This window comes from Apodemus sylvaticus, chromosome 3 (genome assembly GCF_947179515.1).
Source record: "Apodemus sylvaticus chromosome 3, mApoSyl1.1, whole genome shotgun sequence".
In the NCBI taxonomy this organism is placed as follows: Eukaryota; Metazoa; Chordata; class Mammalia; order Rodentia; family Muridae; genus Apodemus; species Apodemus sylvaticus.
The window spans coordinates 102,018,433-102,040,952 of record NC_067474.1 but is presented as its reverse complement, the minus strand read 5'-3'; the positions used below and the strand labels follow the sequence as shown (position 1 = coordinate 102,040,952).

Genomic DNA, 22,520 nt, shown 5'->3' with positions numbered 1-22,520 from the left:
TTAAAATAAAAGTATCTTGTTTTGGGGGGGGAAATAAGTGATCAAAGGAGGGGTAGAAACCGCCAATTTATTTTTACTACAATTACGTCTTTAACTGAACTATTGAGGACAGGTAGACAAACAAGATTGGTTAGGGGCTATTTTGGTTACTTTTCTATTTTTGTGATAAAACACCAAGACCAAGCCAACTTGCAAATCAAAATATTTAACTTTGAGGATAAAATTTCAGAGAGTTAGAATCTACGACCATCATGGCAGGAGCAAGATAGCAGACAGGCAAAATGGCACTGGAGCAGTAGCAGAAAGCTCACATTTTGATGTGTGTGTGTGTGTGTGTGTGTGTGTGTGTGTGTGTGTGAGAGAGAGAGAGAGAGAGAGAGAGAGAGAGAGAGAGAGAGAGAGAGAGGTCTGTGAAGTAGGCGTTTAGACAGGGTTCTTCAGAACAATATAAACAGATGAGAGAACACATTAAGTTTGGAGTTGATCATTCTTAAATAAAAGACACTGGCATTTATAATAACCCACACTGTAGTCTTGAACTTGTATGAACTGACTTGCCTAAGCAGCAGATGTTGGTGTCATGGGATTGATTATGACTTCACTATGCAAGTTCTGTGACTTATTGCTGACCCGTATCTAGTTATGTTCAGGCCTGAGTGCTGAATGCCACTATACCTTGAGATTTCCTCAAGAGTGCACGTCTCCAAATTACAGAGAGAGAATAGTGTTAGAATTGGCGTATAATGGGGAACTGTTGTGACACCCGAGGTATGCTATTACTAGCTGTTAACTGTCTTTGCTTCAAATAGACTGGTTAATATTTCTCAAAATATTTTGTTTACTTATAACTGCTGTATTATTAGAATATTATGTTTTATTATATTATATTTTAGTCTACCAAGTATTTTGACTTTAGAATTTAATGTATATTTGTATATATATACATGTTTCTATACATGTGTTTATATATGCTTGTATTTCCTCCCTCAAGAATGTGTGTCATAGACATCCCTATATATAAATACTGTTACACAATTTTATAAACATCCTGAGAAATAACTAAGATCTTCTCTATTGAAATTATTAATCTCAGAAAATTGGAGAGGCTTTATAGTAGTGGGAATAAATTGGTATAAATCTCACACTATAATTTGTGCCTATTTTCATTTTTCACAAACATTCCCTGTCATTTTCTTACTAGGTAAACTTTGTTCAGTAAAATGTAGGTGTGTCTTTTCCACATATGTGACTTGTTATAGTTTGTATATATTCCATATTGAACAACTGAAAAGTATAATTTATGGTTTATTCTAAATTTTAGGTATCACAAATGGGTAATATTGTGACCCACATTTCTTTGAAGTTAGGTATCATCCAATATAGTGATTATTTGTTCTGAATGAGTGATCACTTTTTCAACAAACAAATTACAGAATCAGATTAATTAGACTGGTGAATTAACTAGAGAGTCAGTAACTATTTACAGTATATATAATATATATATTATGAATATAAGCTATTCATATATGGTGAACAAAAAGAATGCAGCGGTTTTTCTGTGCATGTAGAAACATGGTGCTGAAAAGATATATTAATTCTTACTGCTGTTTTCATGTGTGATGCTGTTTATTTGTCCTGACACTCTTTCAGAGAGTCTTGATAACTGGTCAAAACCTAAATGTAAAGATGTTCAGATTTGTGAAAAACTAACGATGATGGTAGGTTTCCAGTGTACATGTTTGGATGTCTCAAGTCTGTAGAAGTCCTAGGCATTATCTACTTTGTGACATAGAATCCATGGTGACTTTATCACAGGACAGATACTGCTACATCACTGTCACATTTCAACCTAGTCATTGAAAGGAATTACCAGCATTTCCTGTCAGCTTAGAACTACTTAGGGCTGAGACCCTCATCCTCACACCTGGCCTAAATCCAACTACAAATGGGGATATCTTTAACTGACATCTGATGGGAATACAAATGTAACCCTCAAAAGTACAGAGACCTTGTGAACCACGCACCCTGGGAGAGTGACACATTAGTACTCAGAATGTCTACCCAGTTTTTGGATGCCCCATTACCATTGGAGGAACTCTCACATAGAGCTGAGTTAAAGGACTTGAATGGCCAGCAGGTTCCAGATACACTTCTTCCCCATCACTGCTCTTCTTAATCTGGATACCACAACACACAGCAGTACATACGTGCATAGGACAGTAAAGAAAAACTAGAAGGAGAAACAGGGCACTTGGTACTTATTATTGCTTTCTAGGAGTCAATAAATTATTGAATGTCAAAGGATGAGTGGATCAATATAGTTACACCATGTCCCTTATACTAAATTCACTTCCCCATAAAATGTATGTGTTAAAAAGCTAAAATTCTATACTCTTTATGTGTCAGCTGGTGGAGGTTGAAATATGCTTGTGAGATAGGCTGAAGAGATTTTTCAGTTCCTTCTATGCTTTAAAGTACTTAAAGGAAATGATGATCATATTTGGTTTAATCATGACATTTATTTTAATGAGGAGAGTGAGGTATCTTGATAGTATAGGTGCTTGCCATTGGATCTGATATCCTGATTCTAATTCCAGATCCCCACATAATGGAAGGGGAAAACTAGATACTAACAGTTGCTTTCTGATGTGCTCCCTCCCAATCTTAATACATGCATAAAGTTTTTGAAACATACATTTAGTAATTATGTATTGATGCATACTCTTATCTTGCTTTATATTCCCATCCTATAAAAAGAAAAAGAAAAAAAAAGAAGCTTTTAGTTTTCTAATCTTTGCCTATGCTTACCATCAGGAAAGAGAGCCTAGTAGCAGCCTAACTATGCCTAATTCTGTGTACTGACTCAGGACATTTTTATCCATCTTGAAGATGCTTGTGTAAATAAGTGGTGCCATGAGCTGACAGTTACTTTCTGTCCCTCTAGTTCTACCTGTCCATACAACTGCCACACCCTCCTCAAGTGTGGAAGAAAAACACCCAAAATCCTCGTCGAAGGTAAGAAGCCCTTTTCCTTTATGTAAGAAAAAAGTCACTTTAATTATTCCCTCATGTTTTAATGGATATCAATCACACTTGAAATCTAAAGTCAATAAGGTGTATCATGACCAAGCATTAGTTTATTTAGGAAGAGGAGGAAATGGAATTATATCAGATTGGTGATTTAATAGAACTATGTCAGGTAGTGACTTTGAGTCACTTTGGGGCAGGCTGTCTTCTGGACAATAGTCTTCTGCTTTTAGATACCAATATGTAAATTTCACTCAGAAGGTGACAGACATATCATTCATGTAGACATGAAGGTTCATGTAAGAGTTCACTCCTGTTATGACTTCTAGAGCCTGCAGTTTAGGTTGAATTTGATTATGTTCCCCAAGGATGGATGTGGGGAAGCATGATATATCCTAGCATGTCATGTTCAGGTGCCAAGAACTTAAGACAAGAGGATGCATGCAAATTATTAGAGTGCTTCATAAAAGTATCACTAAATAGATGTTAGCTTCACCGTATTGTAATGTAACTCAGCTAACCTTCAGTAGAAGCCAACACATAGGGTTAGCCAGAAAATGTGGGAAACACACTAATTTTTGTCACAAAGTAGACATATTGAGGTAGTCTGTGTCAGTATCTCATAATACACTAATACAGAACATTTCACCTGATTCTCTATTAGTAAGTGTCAGTAGATGAGTAGGAGACTAGATTATCTTGCCAGGCTTTGGTGAAATTAAGTCCTGTCAAGAGGTGAACCAAAGAGTGGTACAAGCAGAATTCAGGATAATCTAAGTGTTTTCTTTCCTGTATGTTGCAGGTGGAATCTAGAAGAGGCCAGAACTGTATGTATTCTGCAGCCACCGAAGATGTGTTAATTGTGTTAATACTAGTTGTCTTTTGTCTGGTTGCACCACAATAAGCAAATCAGCATGTATTGATTGAAAATTGGATGTTTGTTTTTTACAAAAAGTGATTCTTAAGTGTGAAATGGTAGCCATATATCTACAGCTCTGCTGCATCCAGCTGTGACCTCTTTAGTTTGGTGTTTTGTGCACTAGGCTGCATCTAAACCTCTCTTATCTACACAGATAACCAAGTTACTCAACCCAATTCCCAGGGAAAACATTTTGAAAAAAATCAGGCTAAACTGTTCACTTATGTGTTTAAAGTTCACCAGAGTCACATGTGGTGCATTGATTTGTATTTTCTAGACAGTTGTACAAACCAAGATTCATAGTAAGTGATGGAGATCTTTAGATAGCAGAACAATTACTAGATTTAACAATTACTAGTGGGCATTAAAGAAAAAACCAGTGGAGAATTTCCAGATTTCCAACATCTGCCTGCAATAACTCAAAGCTACAGGAATACCAAACACTGTCATGACTATCACAGCGCTCTGGTCTAGGCAGTGTAATTCACCTATGTGCAGATATTAACAAGTATGAAAGAAAAGCCCATGTTTTTGTGCAGATTACTGATTCTGTGCTGACCACTACATTGAAATTGGTTAGATGTGTATGAACTGGGTTCATGCTAGCCTTGGTTGGTTCCTTCTAGTAAAACCTGGTGAAAAGCTATAAATAAAGCATTGACAATATTAGCATGAACACAAAGAACAACACAGCTAAGGCAAAGTATTCACTAACAACTCCAGTCACCACATAGATCCTGATCTCTGCTCTCTAATTTATTTAAAAATATAGGATTTTTTTGTTTTTGTTTTTGTTTTTTGTTTTTTGTTTTTCTTTTTGAAACAGGGTTTCAGTGTGTATCCATGACTTTCTATCTCTATCTATCTATCTATCTACCTATCTATCTATCTATCTATCTATCTTTGTGACCCTGAACTCACAGTTACATCTGCTTCTAACTATAGTGTACTGTTATGAAAGGAGTCTACTACCACATTCATGAAATATACATACAAAAGTGAACTGCATTCTATGCTCCAGGATGTTTATCTGTCATTAGTGTCAGTTTCCACATTTTAAGTGTAAACACTGAGTAGAATACATGTGAACACTGCTGAATACATGTTTTCAGCAGTGAACCACACATGGCTCAATATTATTACTTCCAGTGTTTTCTGTAGAGTTAATCTATAGTGTTAGCATGTTGCTATACTGTGGTTTGATTAAGAAAAATAAGTGTGAGAATATGGACTGGAGCTTCAGCCCTGTTGGCTCACTATATGCTTAGCTTGTCCAGGACCCAAAGTTTGTATCCTAGTTCTGCATAAAATGTACCCAGAATGGCTCAATCTTATGAATGCTTATCCTAGAGAAGTGAAGGAAGAAGAAACATAAGTTCAGGGTTATGCTTTTCTGTAGAGTGAATTGCATCTTATACTAGAATAGAGACCTTTCCTGAAAACAATTTTTAAAAATATAGAGAGAAGGTAGAATAGGTGAGGGATGCAGGACCAGACATGGTGCACCCTCATTGCCCTGGAGTCAGTACCCATGTCTAAGCAGGAACTAAGAAAGGTCATGCAGATAGTCAATGAGAATGTTTCCTACAAAGTGATGTGAACACACACCACTTATTTTATTACCAATGCACCAGGCTGCTGTTCTTGTCCATTCTTGATGAAGGCATGTCCAGGTTTGGCTAGGTAAAGGAAAGTTTCTATTCAGCCTAACTATAATGTGACACCTTGGTTTTGAGTATCTTTGAAGCTAAGCATTTTTAGAAAACATCTCAATGTGGTCTTCTGATCAGTGAATCACCCACTGAGAGCCACCAGTCAGGTTGGAGTTCTGAGAGGAAAACTACATGATGCTTCTACTAAGCTAGGGCCCTCCTACATCTTCTTAGGTAAACAGTGAAAATAAATACATTCTCTATTGCCAGTGTATAACCAACTGAAACTCATGCTTCCTAGATTCATTCATATGTAGGTGATTCTTCTGTCATTTAACCAACACCACAAAGCAATACAACGTCCTATTCCTTGAGGACTAGCTGTGTGTGTGTGTGTGTGAGAGAGAGAGAGAGAGAGAGAGTGGTGGTATATCCATATGTTTTAAACTCAGACTCATAGATATCAACATAGATATCAGGTACATAGCATTGTAGTGAACACCACTCAGAACTAAGAGTGGATAAATTTTAGTTTTATGTGGCTCTAACAGAGATATTGATTCTGTTTGCATATCTCTTCATTGACATGAAGTTATGACTCACCCACACCATTAGTGAAATGCATACTGGTGTGTACAGTGCACTTGGTGATCTTTCAAAAGCACCACTGTATCTCTGATGATGATTCAAAGGAATGTTCATGAGATGGAATGTACAAAAATAGAACTATTGCTAGTTTTCTCTTTTATTATTGTTTTTGAGGGTTTTTTGGTTTTGTTTTGTTTGTGTCATGAAGGTGACATAACTTGTCTCTGCTGTTAATGCATTCCAAGTATTTAAAATCTTAAGAAATTTGTTTGTGTCATGAAGCTGACATAACTTGTCTCTGTTGTTAATGCATTCCAAGCACTTAAAATCTTGAGAACTATCCATCACAATAGTGCTGTTATTCCTGGGGATGCTGAACAACCTCAAGCCCTAGCTTCCACGTCCAGAGAGAAACCACAAGGTAAAATAAAAAGTACTGAGGAAATAGAATAATTTTATTAAATTATATCCAGTTTTTGTATATCATAAGGTTTAATCCAAGAAAAACAAAGATGTCCAGCTTAGAAACATTTTCTTCTGTAGATGATGTTAATTTGCATAGTTCCTTATGTTACATTCAACAACAGAATTTAAAGATGGGTGTAAGACTCACTGTTTTCACTGAGTAGTGAGAAAGAGAAGAAAAGTGATCTTAGTCCTGTGTGCATCACTGTCACTTCACCTGCTGCAGGCAGGAACTGGTGAGCTACCCTCTCTATCACCTGTTCCCAGACAGCGGTAATGTGAATTTATTGAATGTCAACTGTCTCAAGAGTGACCCTGTGATTATCAAAAGTGTCAAGAATGAAGACAGACATGGAATTAGATCTCAGCATTTCTTGTCTGACCCCTTGGGAGCGGGTCCCTTGAGTGGTGTGTTACACCCCGTGGTTGGGAGGCTTAAAGGAGTAGGAAAAAAACCTTAGAAACCATGGAAATGGGAGGAGACACAAGAGGTTTCTCTGAGATTTTCTTTCTTTCTTTTTCTTTCATTTATTTATTTATTTATTTGATATATTTTTTATTTACATTTCAAATGATTTCCCCTTTTCTGGCTTCCCACTCCCCGAAAGTCCCATAAGCCCTCTTCCTTCTTTCAAAGGCACTCCCACCAGCAGAGGGAGAGTGGTCCCCTTGCTCCACATCCTCACCAGCAGTGGAAGAGTGGTCCCCTTGCTCCACATCCTCACCAGCACGTGCTGACCTTTCCATTTATTTTTATAAGATAGAATCTCAGTGTTGTTTTGATTTGCATTTCCTTTATAACTAAAGATTTTGAATATTTCTTTAGTTTCTTCAATGTCGTTCAACATTCCTCTATTAAAAAATCTCTGCTTAGCTCTATACCCCATTTTTACTTTTTTAAAGATTTATTTTGATTTATTTTATGTATATGAGTACATTGTCTTCACATAAACCAGAAGAGAGTATCAGATTCCATTACAGATATTTGTGAGCTACCATGTGCTTGCTGGGAATTGAACTCAGGACCTCTGGAAGAGCATCCAGTACTCTTAACTGCTGAGCCACTTCTCTAGTCCTGTACCCCATTTTTAAATTAGGTTATTTGAATTGTTGGTGTTGAATTCTCTTTATATTTTAGATATCACCCTCTATGAGATATAGTAGTAGTGAAGTTTTTATCCCAGCCTGCAAGTTGCCGATTTGTCCTGTTGACAGTGCCTCTTCCCTTACAGAAGCTTTTCAGTTCATGAGGTCTCTCATTATTTCTTGACTATATAGTGCCTGAGCCACAGGCTTTCTGGTCTGGAAGTTGTCCTCAGTAGTGAGGTGTTCAAGGGTTTCACACCTTTTTGTTCTATTAGTTTAAGTGTGTTTGGTTTTATGTTGAGGTCTATGATCCATTTAGATCTTGAGTTTTGGACAGGATGATAAATATGGATTTATTTACATTATTCTATATGTGGATTTCCAGTTATACCATCACCATTTGTTGAAGATGCTATCCCTGTTCTCCATTGTATGGTTTTGCCTTCTTTGTCAAAACTCAAGTGACCAGTTAGAGAATTTAGATGGTCAAGTTAAAAGTACTGAGTCACACTATTTCTTGCAGTTATGGCTATATGGCTGATACTAAAACTTTTTATCTCAAAAGACCTGTTGAAGAACTGTAATAAAGATTCTAAGAGCAAAGCCTCCAGGCTAATCTTTCTAAAGTAAAAAAGTTAAAATCAAAAAAAAAAAAATCAAGTGTCAATATGTGGGTGGGCTTATTTCTGGGTCTGTGAATAGATTCCATTGATCAACCTGTCTGTTTCTATACCAATAGTTTTTTATTACAATTGCTCTGCAGTACAGCTTGAAGTCAGGGAAAGGGATACCTCCAGACGTTCTTTTATTGTTCAGGGTCATTTTAGCTATCCTGGGTTTTTGTTTTACCATATTAAGTTGATAATTGTTCTTTCAAGATCTGTGAATAATGGTGTTGAAATTGTGAAGGGAATTGCATTGAATCTGTAAATTGTTTTTGGTAAGGTAACCATTTCCACTGTGTTAATCCTGCCAATTCGTGAGCAAGGGAAGACTTTCCACCTTCTGATAACTTCCTCAATATCTTTCTTCAGAGACTTGAAGTTCTTACATATCTTAAATAATTTCCTTAAACCCTTAGAATTTACATAGATTTTCATATCCTCTGACTTTTTTTATACATTAGACCACTTTCTTCAACATTCAGAATTGCCTAGACTCTAAAACTTCTCCTTTTCATCTACTTACATCTACTTCCAAATACTAGATATTTACTTATATCTACTCTTTTCCTTTTCTTAACAAGAGACCTAGTAGATCTATGAATATCATTGTTTAGTTTTTATGGGTGAAATGGACTTGTAAAGTCATTGCAGCTGTGGGAGAAGAGCTGGTTGCCTGATGCTGCCAAGTTGGCAAATCTACAGTTTAGCCTAGTCATCATATGTGCCAGAGATCTGAGGATGACAAATTTCAGCAGGAAGTGTAATCCAATGCCATATGTATCAATTAAAATGGCTGAGACTTACCCATTCTATAGATGACCACTCCCACTGGTATTCTGTGGTGTCCATATCTTAGTTGAGGGAATGTATCCCAGGACAACATTACTGTTCACTTGTCAGGCACAGCTTATCTAATAGTTTTTGGAGGATGAATATTGGAGACTGACCTTACTTTCTCTCTGGTGTCCTGCTTGACCATAGCTCAGGCTGAACCCTAGCACCATGCCAGACACCAGGGCAGTCTTTTCCCATGGTTTGCATTACCACAATACAGGTAGAGTCTTTCGTTGCTGTGTCCATTGTCTTCTTGGAGACCTTGGGGGTCATTGCTAGGATCTGAGAATCTCTGTCATATAAATTTAAACATTTTAAATGCCATATCCAGTAGATCTCTGACAGGTTTGAGAGCTTGTATCTACAAACTTATAAGTTAAATAATACTTGCTTTACTTATTTGCTTTAGACTATACTTTAAAGATATAGAACGGGAGGCTAAAGAAGCTCATTTCTGTAATTTATTGTATCAGTATCTAGCATAATTACAAATGTAGCTCTGAACATCTTAAAGAATTCCATCATTTATAAGGTAACTATTAACTTGTATTTTTTAACTTATCCTTAACAGTTTACAATAAAATGACTATTTCTGAACTGAGGCTCTTTTAGTACAAATATAAGACTTTTAAATGTAGAAACTTGGAAATTTCTTGATCTTTACATGATATATTGTCATAGAATATAATAGATCTTTTCATGACAGTGACAAATAGCTACAGCTTAACAATACAAGTAAAAACAAGTAGGTTATACACGCATCTTGAAATCAGTCTCTGTTAACCTGAATAGACTTTGTTTGGAGAGACATAACCTGAATCAGATTCTCATCTTTTTAATTATTATAATCCTTTAATATGGATTTTTATGGTGTAGTGATTCTAATAATAAAACAGATTTGCAGGTATTCCTAGCCTAGCAATATAAAAAATGTCTTTAACTTCCAAAGGGTTGAGAAACTGTTCCAAGTTCTTTGTCAGACTGCTTAAGGCCATTTTCTTATTGCAGAGTAAGACAGGAATTTTTCAGTTTCTCATGTGTAGCTATTGCTCCATTTTTAGTCTTGTATTTATCTATTTATCAAGATTATGCAGTAATAAAGACATTATAATAAAATATCTGATAAAAATTAGCCTTATACACTTAAACATTTTTAAACTGCATTTAAAATAACCAGTTTTTAATTTACTGCAAAACTTCAAAAGTTTTTTAAAATAAGTTTAAAATTTTTCAGTTGTGTACATTTGTAATATCAAAATAAAATACCTTTTGAAAAGTGGGAGATACCAAGCAGAATCATAATGTTTAGAAAATAACACCAGTTTTAACAGTGTAAATAATTTATTGTCTTTTAAATCAGTACCAAATTAACTTCTTTCATGTTATAATGTTTGGATCACCAGCAAGGTATGTTCTTGTATACAGATGCATGGAGGTGCAGATTTAAATACTCATTAAAGAATTTTTTTAAGTCCTATCTTTTATAAATCTGGTTTTTAAGCAGCAATTATGCAACCATCTTAGGAGACCTTTTCCTTGATCAGCTCCTGCCCTGTTTTGTTGCCCAGAGCAGCTCCAACCCTGAGTTAAAAGTTGTTGTTACAGATGTTCCACATTGTTAAACATACCAAATAATGTCTAAGCCTATAATCTATAATCAAGTCATACAGAACACAGCAAAGACATGCATTTAAGACCAGTCAGAACCAAATATGCAGTGGCTGTGCTGGGCTCTTGGCCAAAGGGGCAGTGCTCCAAGGGCAGTGCTCCAAGAGCAGTGCTCCAAGGGCAGTACACTAAGGGCAGTGCCACATTTTCAGTTTTTGTTCTCAATTCAGACTTTTTTCCTGGAACTCTTGAACAAATCAAAAATAAGTCAAAGACTGAATGTCTGGCAGATGAAGCTTGACCAGTTTCTCCAAATATAAAACACGGAGCAACAATCAAATGACTAAGTGAAAGTACAGACACAAACTAACAGACACAGACAGACTACCACACTAAGCACAACCAGAACTGGGAATGAGATAAAAGAGATGCTAGATGTCCCAACAATTGTGCTCAGATGTGCCACCAACAAGACCCAGAACCAGAATCAGGTGTTCCCCCCCAACAGGCACCAGAGAGGAAATAGGATGTCTCCTGACCTCCTATGAAACTAGGAGCAATACTGTGTCTAGTTTCTTCTTTCTTGGGTCCCAGATATTCACCAACAAGCTTACCTTCTGGAAGTTTAGGACTTCAAAAATGACATCCCCGAATGTGAATGATTACAAACCAGGGACCTGGATAGTGTGATTGGATTCCTGGCCAATGCATCAAATGTTATGCTGTCTGTTTAGATTCAATATAACTCAGACACCAGGTCAATGCACATGACAAATATGTGTTTCAATCAATCTGCTACTAATAAATCAGGGACACAGCACAGAATTAGGAGCTGAGCTGTGACCTTGAGCCAAAAATATTAAAGTATTTAAGCTTCTAAACTAGAAGCATCAGTGCCAATTTATCATTGCATTTTTCCACCAATAAGGATTTAAGGATAAAGGCTTTCTTTTATGAGGTTGACCTATGTAAATTGATACAGAATGTAGGTTTTACAGTCTACCCAATCAAATCTACTTGTTATTCTTTAGTTAGAAAGAGCCATTATGTTTTGGAGAAAAAAAGGAGGTATAGTGGAAGCTGTGGTTAAGAAAAATCATTATGTTCTCAAACACAATGGCAGTACTTGGGGCAAGTTTCTGTTGCTTGTTCCCACGAATTTCTCTCCAAATCCTTTCTTTGCTGTTATTTACCTTCCCAGAAGACAGCCCAGCTTTATCCCAACCATCTCATTTATTACATTTAATTACATATACTAAGTCCATGTACTTTATCTGCATCAAGTAAAGCCCAGTGTATATAATGAGCAGTACCATCAGCTGACAGTTACTCTCTTTGTTCCACTAGCATTACCTAAACATGCTGACAGTGCAAGTTCAGAAGACGAGGAAAAGTCACCACTGAGGAGGGTTAAGGTAAGAGGGGCTTTCATTTCTCTAAGGTAGAAAGGTTATCTCAGCGATTCCCTTACATTTCAGCAGGTATCACATTTGAGTCATGACACTAGTCAGATACATTATAGGTATTATTAGAGCATTGATGTAGGAAGAGGATGGAATGGAGGAACTTTACTAACTTGGTCTCAATTCAATACATCACAGTGTGGTGCAATGTTATGTACTGATTTATGAAACTAATCCATTTCAAGTGGGTTTTTCCAGTTCACACTAGTCCTCATGTTTGAAAGAACTACCAATTGAACACTCAATGTCCATATGCAAGACACAATAAAGCTTCTAATGCACCAAACTCTGAATCATATATTTGAATTAGTTCTAAAACATGGGTACTAGAAATAGAATATGTATTACAAATTTTACAAGTTTTCATGTGTGGTGTAGGTTTTGGGACCCTCTAGAGGCCTGAGTGGTTTGTTTGATCTACTTATGAATCAGTGAAAGCATGAAAGATACTAGTTTTTGTCGCAAGTACAGAGCCCCAGATACTTTGTGGCAACCTCAAATAATGCATCCATTAATAACGTCATCACTTGACTGATTTTTTCATCCTTACTGCAATAACAGCACACAAATGTATCAATAAAAACCATTTGCATATTTACTCTGCATGATTATGAATTATAAAGTATGTTCCCCTCTCAATTGCAGGTGGCTTCTAGAAAAAGCAGGAAGGGTACGTATTGTGGAATTACTAAGATAATTATAGTGGTAAAGACTGTGTTTTGTCTGATGCAATACTGTGATCTAAGATGGTAACTGATAATTAGAATTATGGTTCTAGGTGTGTGTGTATGTGTGTGTGTGTGTGTGAGTGTGTGTGTGTGTGTGTGTGTGTGTGTGTAAAATTTTCTGACCCAGATCACACACAGCTCCACCTGCCTGAGACTATAGATTGTTGTTATTTATTAAGGGAGTAAACTACCACACCCAAAGGGAATATGCCTTTAAAGGTCAGAACTCTGTGCTCCAGGAGTTTTCTCTCTGGGTAGCGGTCAGTCTCCAAACTCTTGAGTGTTAATACTGTGTAGATACAGTGTTCCAAGCAACCCAATATTTGGCAGTGAGCCAAGCAACCCAATATTATTTCAAGTGTTTCTTGCATAGTGCAACTAAGGTTTCGGTACTTTTGTATGCAGTAGTTTAAAGTAGATTAAAGGGGGCTATTTTAATAATATGAACTGGATCTTCAGCCCAGTTGGCTCAGTATATATTTTGCATGCCTACGACCTAAAGTTTCTATCCTAGTTCTGCATAAAATGTGCACAGAATGGCTCAAACCTATAAATGCTTATTTAAGAGAAGTAAAAGAAGGAAAAACCTAAGTTCAAGGTTATGCTTTTCTGTAGAGTGAATTACATCTTACACTAGAATAGAGACCTTTCCTGAAAACAAGTTTTAAAAATATAGAGAGACAGTAGGACTGGTGAGGGTGGCATGGCCAGGTATGGTGCACTCTCGCTGCCATGGAGACAGCACCCATGTCTGAGCAGGAACTAAGAAAGGCCATGCAGATAGTCAATGATGATGCTTCCTACAAAGTGATGTGAACACACACCGCTTATTTTATTACCAGTGCACCAGGCTGCTGTTCTTGTCAGTTCATGATGAGGACATGTCCAGGTTTGGCTAGGTAAAGGGAAGTTTCTATTCATCCTAACCATAATGTGACACCTTGGTTTTGAGTAACTTTGAAACTGAGCATTTTTAGAAATTAACTCAATGTGGTGTTCTGATCAGTGAATCACTCACTGAGAGGCACCAGTCAGGTTGAAGTTCTGAGAGGAAGACTACATATGTCTACAAAGCTAGGGCCCTCCTACAGTTTCTTAGGTAAACAGTGAAAATAAATACATTCTCTATTGCTCATGTGTAACCAACTGAAACCTCACTCAACCTAGATTCATTCACATGTAGCGCTGACTCTTCCATCATTTAACAGACACCACGAAGCAATATACACTTGCATGTCCACATTTTTTAACTAAGAATTGTCATAGTGTGTTTAGTGCAAGGCAACATAGTAAACACAACTCAGAAGCGAGAAACAGCATAAATTACATTATTTATTGCACAATATATATATATATAAATAAAATATACTATACAAATTATACCATATATATTGAATAAAATATACTTTATAAATTATACTCTATAGTATATTATATATTCATTTATGCTTGTGAACTCATATCTTTCAATGAAGTCTCATAGAGTGTCAAATATTAAGCATCCTAGTGAAAACCACATAGGATTGAGAGAGTGTTTAAATTTTACGTTGTTTATGTTGCTCTAAGAGAGATTTTGATGCTGTTTATCAACATGAGGGAGTCCTGATTCTCTTGTCTGAATATTGTCACATTGACATGAAGTATAATGCATGCTGCTGTGTATAATTTACTTTGTGATCTTCCCAAAATATCACTGACCTCTGCTGATGCTGCCTGGAGAATGGTCACGAAATGCAATATACACCCACAAAAATCTTTCCTGATTTCCTTTGATTTTCTGCCCTGAAGTTGACATAATTGTCATTGTTGTCATATATCCCCAGGATCCAGTATCTTGAAAACTCTTCGTAGAAAGGGGACTCTCTTCATGACCGATGTTCAAGGATGTCAGTTCATAGATGAAACTTGCACAGAAAAACCACAAAATAGAAGAAAAGGTACTGTGGAAATGAAAGAATAAGTCATGTTTCATAGTTGTAGAGGACACTGTTAGAATGATACATGTATAACTATGAATATATTAGTACTACTTTTTTCATTTTTGTACTACTTTTCTATGTAGAAACTGTTAATTTGCATACTTGCTTAGTTGAAATTGAACCAAAAAATTTAAAAATGGATATAAGACTCACTGTTCTCATTGAGTAATGAGAAAGAGAGGAAACTTGAGTTCAGTCCTGTCTGTGTCACTGTCACTTCACCTGCTGCAGTCAGGAACAGGAGAGACACCCTCTCTATCACCTGTTCCCAGACACCTGTAATGTGAATAGATTTAATGTCAACCATCTCAAGAGAGACCCTGTGATTATCAAAAGTGTCAAGAATGAAGACAGACTTAGAATTAGATCCCAGCATTTGTGGTCTGACCTTTGGCTGTGGGTCCCTGAAATGGTGTGCTACACATTGAGAAAGAACAGTAGAAACAAGGAAATGGCAGGAGGAGCAGGTGGTTTCTGTAATTTTTTTCCTTCTCTCAAAGGCATCATGGTGATCCCTGTCAGGTTGTGTATTCTTTGCTTGTGGCTCTGTCATATGAAGGCAGTCTTTTACACTTAACACTTTTCAGTCTGTGTCAGTTACTACCAAATGGCCAAGCCTGCCACTGTGGTTAGTAGCTCTCCATGGATGCTGTACTGAAGGTACTTTACCAGTTTGTAGTGAAAAGGAATGTCTATTTCACCACAATAGTTTGAGTATGGAGTGCATAGTGGCTGAGAGCCAGAGATATAGAAGTTTCAGGCCAAGATCCAATGCAACAGATTGAAGGAAAGAAACAGAGTGCATATGTCCAACTTACCTTCTTGCACAGTCAGGGATCTCAGCACAAAGAGCAATGTCACTAACAGTGTCACAGTTTGCTACACTTTATCACCTTAATGTCCCACAGACATGCTTGGTGATCTGGATCTTATCAACTTGACCTTTGAGATTAATTATTACAGTGCCCACAAACTATTATGGTCATTTGGGGGTTTTATTCTATGGTAGAGGCAGTGTCTCTGCTGCTGGATCCCTTCTCCTATGCACTCAAAAGACCACTTCTACTGTGGTCCTGATGATGCAAAATGAGCAATTTCTGTCCCAATGGTTCCTTTTTTGTAATAGTATCTTCTTTGTCATCTTGTGACTATTTAGTCATACTTTAAAGGGCATTCACAGGTTAGACTGCCAAACATCTATCAGGATTCTCTCATCTGACCTCACTGCAACACTAGCAATCTCCTGACAGATGAAGGCCTTATTATGTCTCTACCTTGTAACAGCCTATGCTCCTTATGTTGACTAGCATACTAAATTATTGAGACAAGGTAGGTCAGAGATTGACATCTATCTTGGACCCTGTGACTCAATGGGTGAGAAAATGTCTGTATTCTGGCCTATCTTTGGTGCTTTTTGAGGTATTCTAGGTTCATCCTCCAAGATGCACAGGATGGATTCAAGAGCTCCCTTAAATTAGTGCCTATGTTCCTCAAGATAAAGAGCTGAGTCCTGGGGATCAGCTCTCCAGACACCTATCTGACTGCAGGATGTGGCTGCCTTGTGTGCTGTCACTACTTGAATGTCTCACTCTTGGCAGGGTCTGACCCATCTCATCTCTTATATGTACAAGTGGTTATAATCTAAGAAGTCTTTTTTCCCAAAATTTGTTTACTATAACTTGTTCAGTAGGTTCATAGGCAAAACCCCTCAGAAGGACATCTGCTTCTCCTGGATTCACCCATTATACAGATTGGTTTGGTGCCAAACTTTCGTGATGCTTGTAGGTTTAATTGTCAGGGCAGATTGTCTATTGACTAGATTGTGAACCATGTGTGCTTGATACACAGGATTCTGTTTCTAACCATTTCCCTCTTATTACTTCTTTTTTTTTTTTGTCAAAACAGGGTTTCTCTGTATATACCTGAGAACTTAGTCTGTAGACCAGTCTGGCTTTGAACTCCAAAATCTGTGCCTGCCTCTGCCTCCCAAGTGCTGGAATTAAATGTGTGCACCCCCACTGCCCAGCTTCTCTTAATACTTTTTGCCCCTTTCCTTCTCTATTCACTCTTTAGCAGTTGCCATGTTGTCCTGTGATCCCTTCCACCTGTTGCCTTATTCTTGATGCTGCATACATACTAGAACACATCATCCACACAGTGTTTCCTAACCACAGCCATGTCCCCATCCTCAGCCCTGGGTATAGAAGGTCTTTGTGAATTCACTAAATGTTTCTCCCTCACAAAGCTCATGAGACTGACAAGATCACTGGGAGAGAACTGAACGGAACCCTTCTCAGATACAATATGACTGGGAAAGGCAGTTGAATCTTAATATGACATCTCAATCAGACCTTTTCCACATGGACAGGTACATCCTAGTTTGTCTTTATGTCTTCCCTCTGTTTAATTTGCCTTATGGGAAAACATTCCAGTAGCAGCAGAACCATCATGCTCATCAGGTTTAGTAAGATGAACTAAATTCATACATGTTTACCCACAGCAAGTAAAGCCCAATGTGAACAATAAGCAATACTGTAAGCTGACAGTCACTTCTTGTCTCCCTAGTGAATCCGGAAGAAGTCCCCCCTGTACCTGGATGCCCAGACAGTGCAACCTTACCAATGGATAAGGAGAAAGCACCAGTGATAATGGTGGAGGTAAGAAGGCCTTTCCTTTCTCTCATCAAGAAATCTTACTTCAATCATCCTCTTATGGTTCAGTGGGATCACAGTGGAATCATGATACCAACCAGGTATATGACATTTTAAAGCTTCTTGTGTTTTAAAAGTCTCACCAGCTGAGCATTGAATATGCACATACTGGACATGTGGAGCTTTGTTTCAACACATCAAACATCGGGACACACACTGAAATTATTTCTACCATAGACCACAGAAACAGAAAACATCTTAATGAAAAATACAAGTTTTCACAGATGGTATGTGATATAGGTTAGGGAATCCTCCATAGAGGCCAGACAGGTTTGCCTGATCTGCCTTCGAAGCATAAAAAACATGTGAAAGCACCATTCCTTAAATGAATGTAACCTGATCCCTGTGGGCTGAGAATGATGACAATCACTCAAGGCAAATAGCTTTGACCATAGCAGTAAATCTGTATCCAAATAATTGTGCCTAAAATTCATTCCTTGCCACAGCAGAACTGTCAACTCTTAGCCTAGCTACTATGGAGGTAAAAATCCTTTGGGGATGTGAGTGACATTGAAGGTATAGCCTTATTACAATGAACTCCAATGTCTAAAGATTGTTCTTTCTTTGGGGTTGTACCACAGAAAGAACCAAGATTTTAAATTCTACTAAAAACAAAACAAAAAGACTTTATTGTTTTATGCTCATTTAAGAACATGTCAATCATTTTTAATAGATATAAAAATATATATTGTGTTGAATATAATAAAAATTAAAATTAAAAACAAAAAAGTATGAAATTGTCTTTTTCATGAAGTACAGAACTCCAGATCATGTTACATCTCTAAATAATGGATCCATTAACATAGTCTCCACTTGATTGCTCTTTTCTATCTTGACTGCAACTAGGATATGTCAGTGGAAGGACCAAAGACCTTAGCAGACATTACTCAACATGATCTAAGCTTTAAAATATTTTCTTTCCTTTCTATTGCAGGTAGCATCTAGAAAACGCAGATGCGGTATGTATTATGGAATAACTCTCTAAGACACATTTTAGATGGTAATTACATAATACTTTGTCTTTTGTGTGATGGACAACTGTGATCTCAGCGAATTACTGATGATGTTTTTGTTGTTATTGTTGTTATTGTTATTGTGTTTCTTTAAAGGCAGCACAAATTCTACGTCACAAAGAAAGACCATGTGTCTATCTATGGTTGCTGTATTCAACTGTGATTTCTTTAGTTAAAAGGAGGTTTTGTTCACTAAGGTGTGTCTAAATCTTTTTTCCCAAGAAAAAGACACATTTATCCATACCACATTCTTGTAGAAAGTTTATAAATTAAGAAATCGCAATGCAATTCATCTACGAAACTGTGTTCAAACTTCATTAGGGCCATGCAAGGCCAGACTATATGCTTGTATTCCTTCACAGATGAATGAACCAGAGTGTAGAGATAATTATGAGACTCTTTAGCTATAAATCTCAAGAGACCCTTCTTATCCCCATCAAGGACATGAAAATCTCTATTGAAAAGTTACATCTTCTGGCATTTGCCTGCCATAAGGCAAATTGATAGCGATTACAAACACTAGCCTGGCTGCTGCAGAGGTCAGAGTGCATGGTGGTGTGTCATGTCGGAGGCAATAGAAACTCACAGCTCTGAAGCGTAGAGAAGCACATGCCACTTTTCAGTTGACTGAGCCTGAAAATTAAATTCAGTACATGGGAAAGTGGGGGTGGATATGCCCCAACAACTGGGTTTCTCATAGCATCACTCACTCCAGTAAGATCTGGAGAAAACCTGTTGCAGGCTAGACAACATCAGAATGGGCACAAAGAGCTACACAGTTCATGGACAGTGTCCACTGAGAAATCCAGTCTTCATTTGCTTGCTCTATGCTGGATCATTATTCCAGCAATAATTTCATTTTTATTTTTTATCTTATTAATATAATTTTATTAATTTTGATAAATTTATGCAATGTGTTACTTCATATTTATCCCTTATAATTCATTCACATATTCACTCCCCCTTTTCCATTTTTCATAAATTCATATCCTTACAAAAACATTCTAGTCCAATTTATGCTAAACATGTCTAGGGGCATCCACTGATGCTTGGGCTGACCTTCTAGGGGCAATATCTTTAATTAAAACTGTCCCTCTCTCAGACCCAAGCCATAAACTTCCAATAACTTATTATTTAGGTATGAGAAGGGCTTCTGAACCTCTTGTCTTCCTTGACTTCGTGAAGGTCCTATATAAGCATCTAGTAATATACATTTAAAGGACAGATAGACTCTGAACATCAAGGATCCTTTGTCATCAGTAGTTAAATTCCATGTTGCCTTTTTTATTTTCCTCTCAGTGGTTTTACATAGTGAACAGAGAAGGGTGTCACCAGACAGTCTCTTGTCCACATTTGTGTGTCTGCGTGGTCAGACTTTCACCAGTGAAGTGATAAGTAGAATTATTATGAGTTAGAACACGTAGCTTCATTGACATAGTTCATACCTATCATACCCTAAACCCTGGGTTTCATCCTAAGTATTCCATATAGTGTGCCCATGGTTGCACAATCTGCAATCCTTGATTTAGTTTTAGATGCAGAAAAGTCTAAGAACAAGATCATCCTTTAAAGAAAAAAAAGCTAGTTATTGTTTCTTTGTGAATTTTACATAATACCTTCCAATCCCACTTATCTCCCCATTTCTTGTACCTTCTTCCTGCCCTTGCAACAATTCCCCCAACAAAGAAAAAAATACTGTGGAAGCTGTAGTATGTCACAGTGTGTCCCACTGTATACCCTTTTGTCTATACATCTTTGCTTACACATATTCACTGTAATTGCTTGTGGATCTGGTACAGTCTCCTGGCTTCTGATGCTCTATCTGAGGTTCTAATACTGGAACATCACTGGGTATCCTCTGGGATACCCTATTGTTGCCCTGTGGCATGGAGTTCTTGATGTTTTTTATCTATCGGACCAGCCCCTTTAGGTACTTCATCAGTTCATCGATGGTATACATGTTGGGTTGAGCTAATTCAAAATCTTGGAGGCCTGACAGGTGTCAAGTTGACCAGCTTGCCAGATATCCCACTCTCACATGCCCAGGGCCAGCTCACTAGCAACCCCTGTAACCATGGCTAGCTCTATCCTGCTGCCCAGGCAGGGTGCAAAACCCCTATTCCAAGTGTTGCAGTTAGTATGGGACATGGTCAGTTTTCCCACTCTCATGACCTTGGTTGGGGGCAGTTCTTTCACCTGCTGTAGATGGCACAGGAGTAGAGAGGGGAGGGTGGCATCTCTCCTTTTTCCACACCACAGCCCAGCAGACAAGAAAGCATGGCTGACTCTCCTGCCTTCACACTTTCTGGGCTGGCTTACCTGCAAGCCCCTCATGCAGGGCCAGCTCTACTGTGCTATCTAGACAAGGTACCGGATCTGCTCTCCCAAGTGCTGAAGTGAATGAGGGGCAGGGGTAGCTCTCCTGCTTTCATGATCACAGGGCCAGCTGTCCCACCTGCGATAGATGGTAAGGAGGGAGGAGGAGGGAGTGTATCTCTCCCTCATCCACACCACTATATGGGAGATGAGTAGAGCCAGCTCTCCAATGCTCCTCTCCTCAGGACTGGCTCACTCAACCTTTAGCCATCAACATGTCCCCAGGCAGTGGCCCCTACCAGAGGCATTTGCCTGGCCTTTGGTGGTAACAGATCCCTAATGCTGCAGGCCAAGGTGGCATCACAGACCAGGATCCCACCATGTTCCCAGGTGACATCACCAACTACTCACATCAGGCTGTTCCTTTCTTCTCCAGTTCTGCCTTACTTCCTTGTGCTCACATCCTTTTGTTTCTCTTTCTGATTTCTTCACCACTTACTTGCTCCTTCTAGTGGAGCCCAGTTTCTCTGAGTGTCTGGACTCACCTCAGGCGTGATCCCTGGAGTATATGTCCCACTTGTATATTATGGCCCTGGGCAGGGTTTGTCTTGAACAAGGTCTGCCCCACTCCCCCAAGCCTGCCCAGTACATGACTGGTGGTCATCTCAGGTTACCTCCCTGTCCAGGCCCCATGGCACTGGCCTGGTGGTCATCACAAGCTCGCATCTTGCCCATCCGCCTGAGTGGCAACATATGAAGGTCATCTGTACCTGCACCCTCCTTCCCAGGCCTGCGGTCCCACATGGATTTCTGCTAGTCTCTGTCTAGCTTGTTCTCTGTTCTCAGAGCCTGTCTGAGCCTGAGCATTGGTGCTGGGCACTAGACTCATGCTCCACTCAGGCTCACTCTTTTCAGTAAATGTTAGACTACTAATCATTCAAATGTTCACAGATCAAAACAGTCTAGACATAGCTTTTCTCTTTTCTGCTACCTACTGAGACACATGTGGCATAGCAGTCACATCTGCAATGCCTCCCTCTTCCTTTTTTTCGTAGCGAATTTTAAGCCAGGCTAGGTTAGAGGCCTTTTCACCATTGCCATCATCATCATGAATAGTAATGGCATAAGATGATGATGATGATGATGATGATAATAATAATAATAATAATAATAATAAAATGGCCCCACAAAGTCTATGGATGGAAAGAGAATTTGTAGAGTCTAATTTAGCCCTTGGTAGGTTGATCAAATTCCAGGATAGACATGTATATAATCATGAATTTATGATTAACACTAAGTGATCTTGGTGAGTTATTAACATAAAATTAAAAGTATCTTAAGTTGGTATGGAGTGGAGAGATAGGAATGGAGCCAGGGTGTTGGATGGAAATGCATAAGATCAAAATACATTTTATGGAGTTCTCAAATAATTAAGAAAAATATTGTATTTAAAATTTTGATGAGGA

At 38.0% G+C, this 22,520-nt stretch overlaps 2 pseudogenes; one reads left to right on the top strand and one right to left on the bottom strand.

The window, feature by feature from the left end:
• Positions 1-743: 743 nt before the first annotated feature.
• LOC127680285 (uncharacterized) overlaps positions 744-22,520 on the top strand; it is a 54,190-nt pseudogene continuing 32,413 nt past the window's right edge.
• Positions 21,972-22,094, bottom strand: LOC127681984 (uncharacterized; annotated as a pseudogene).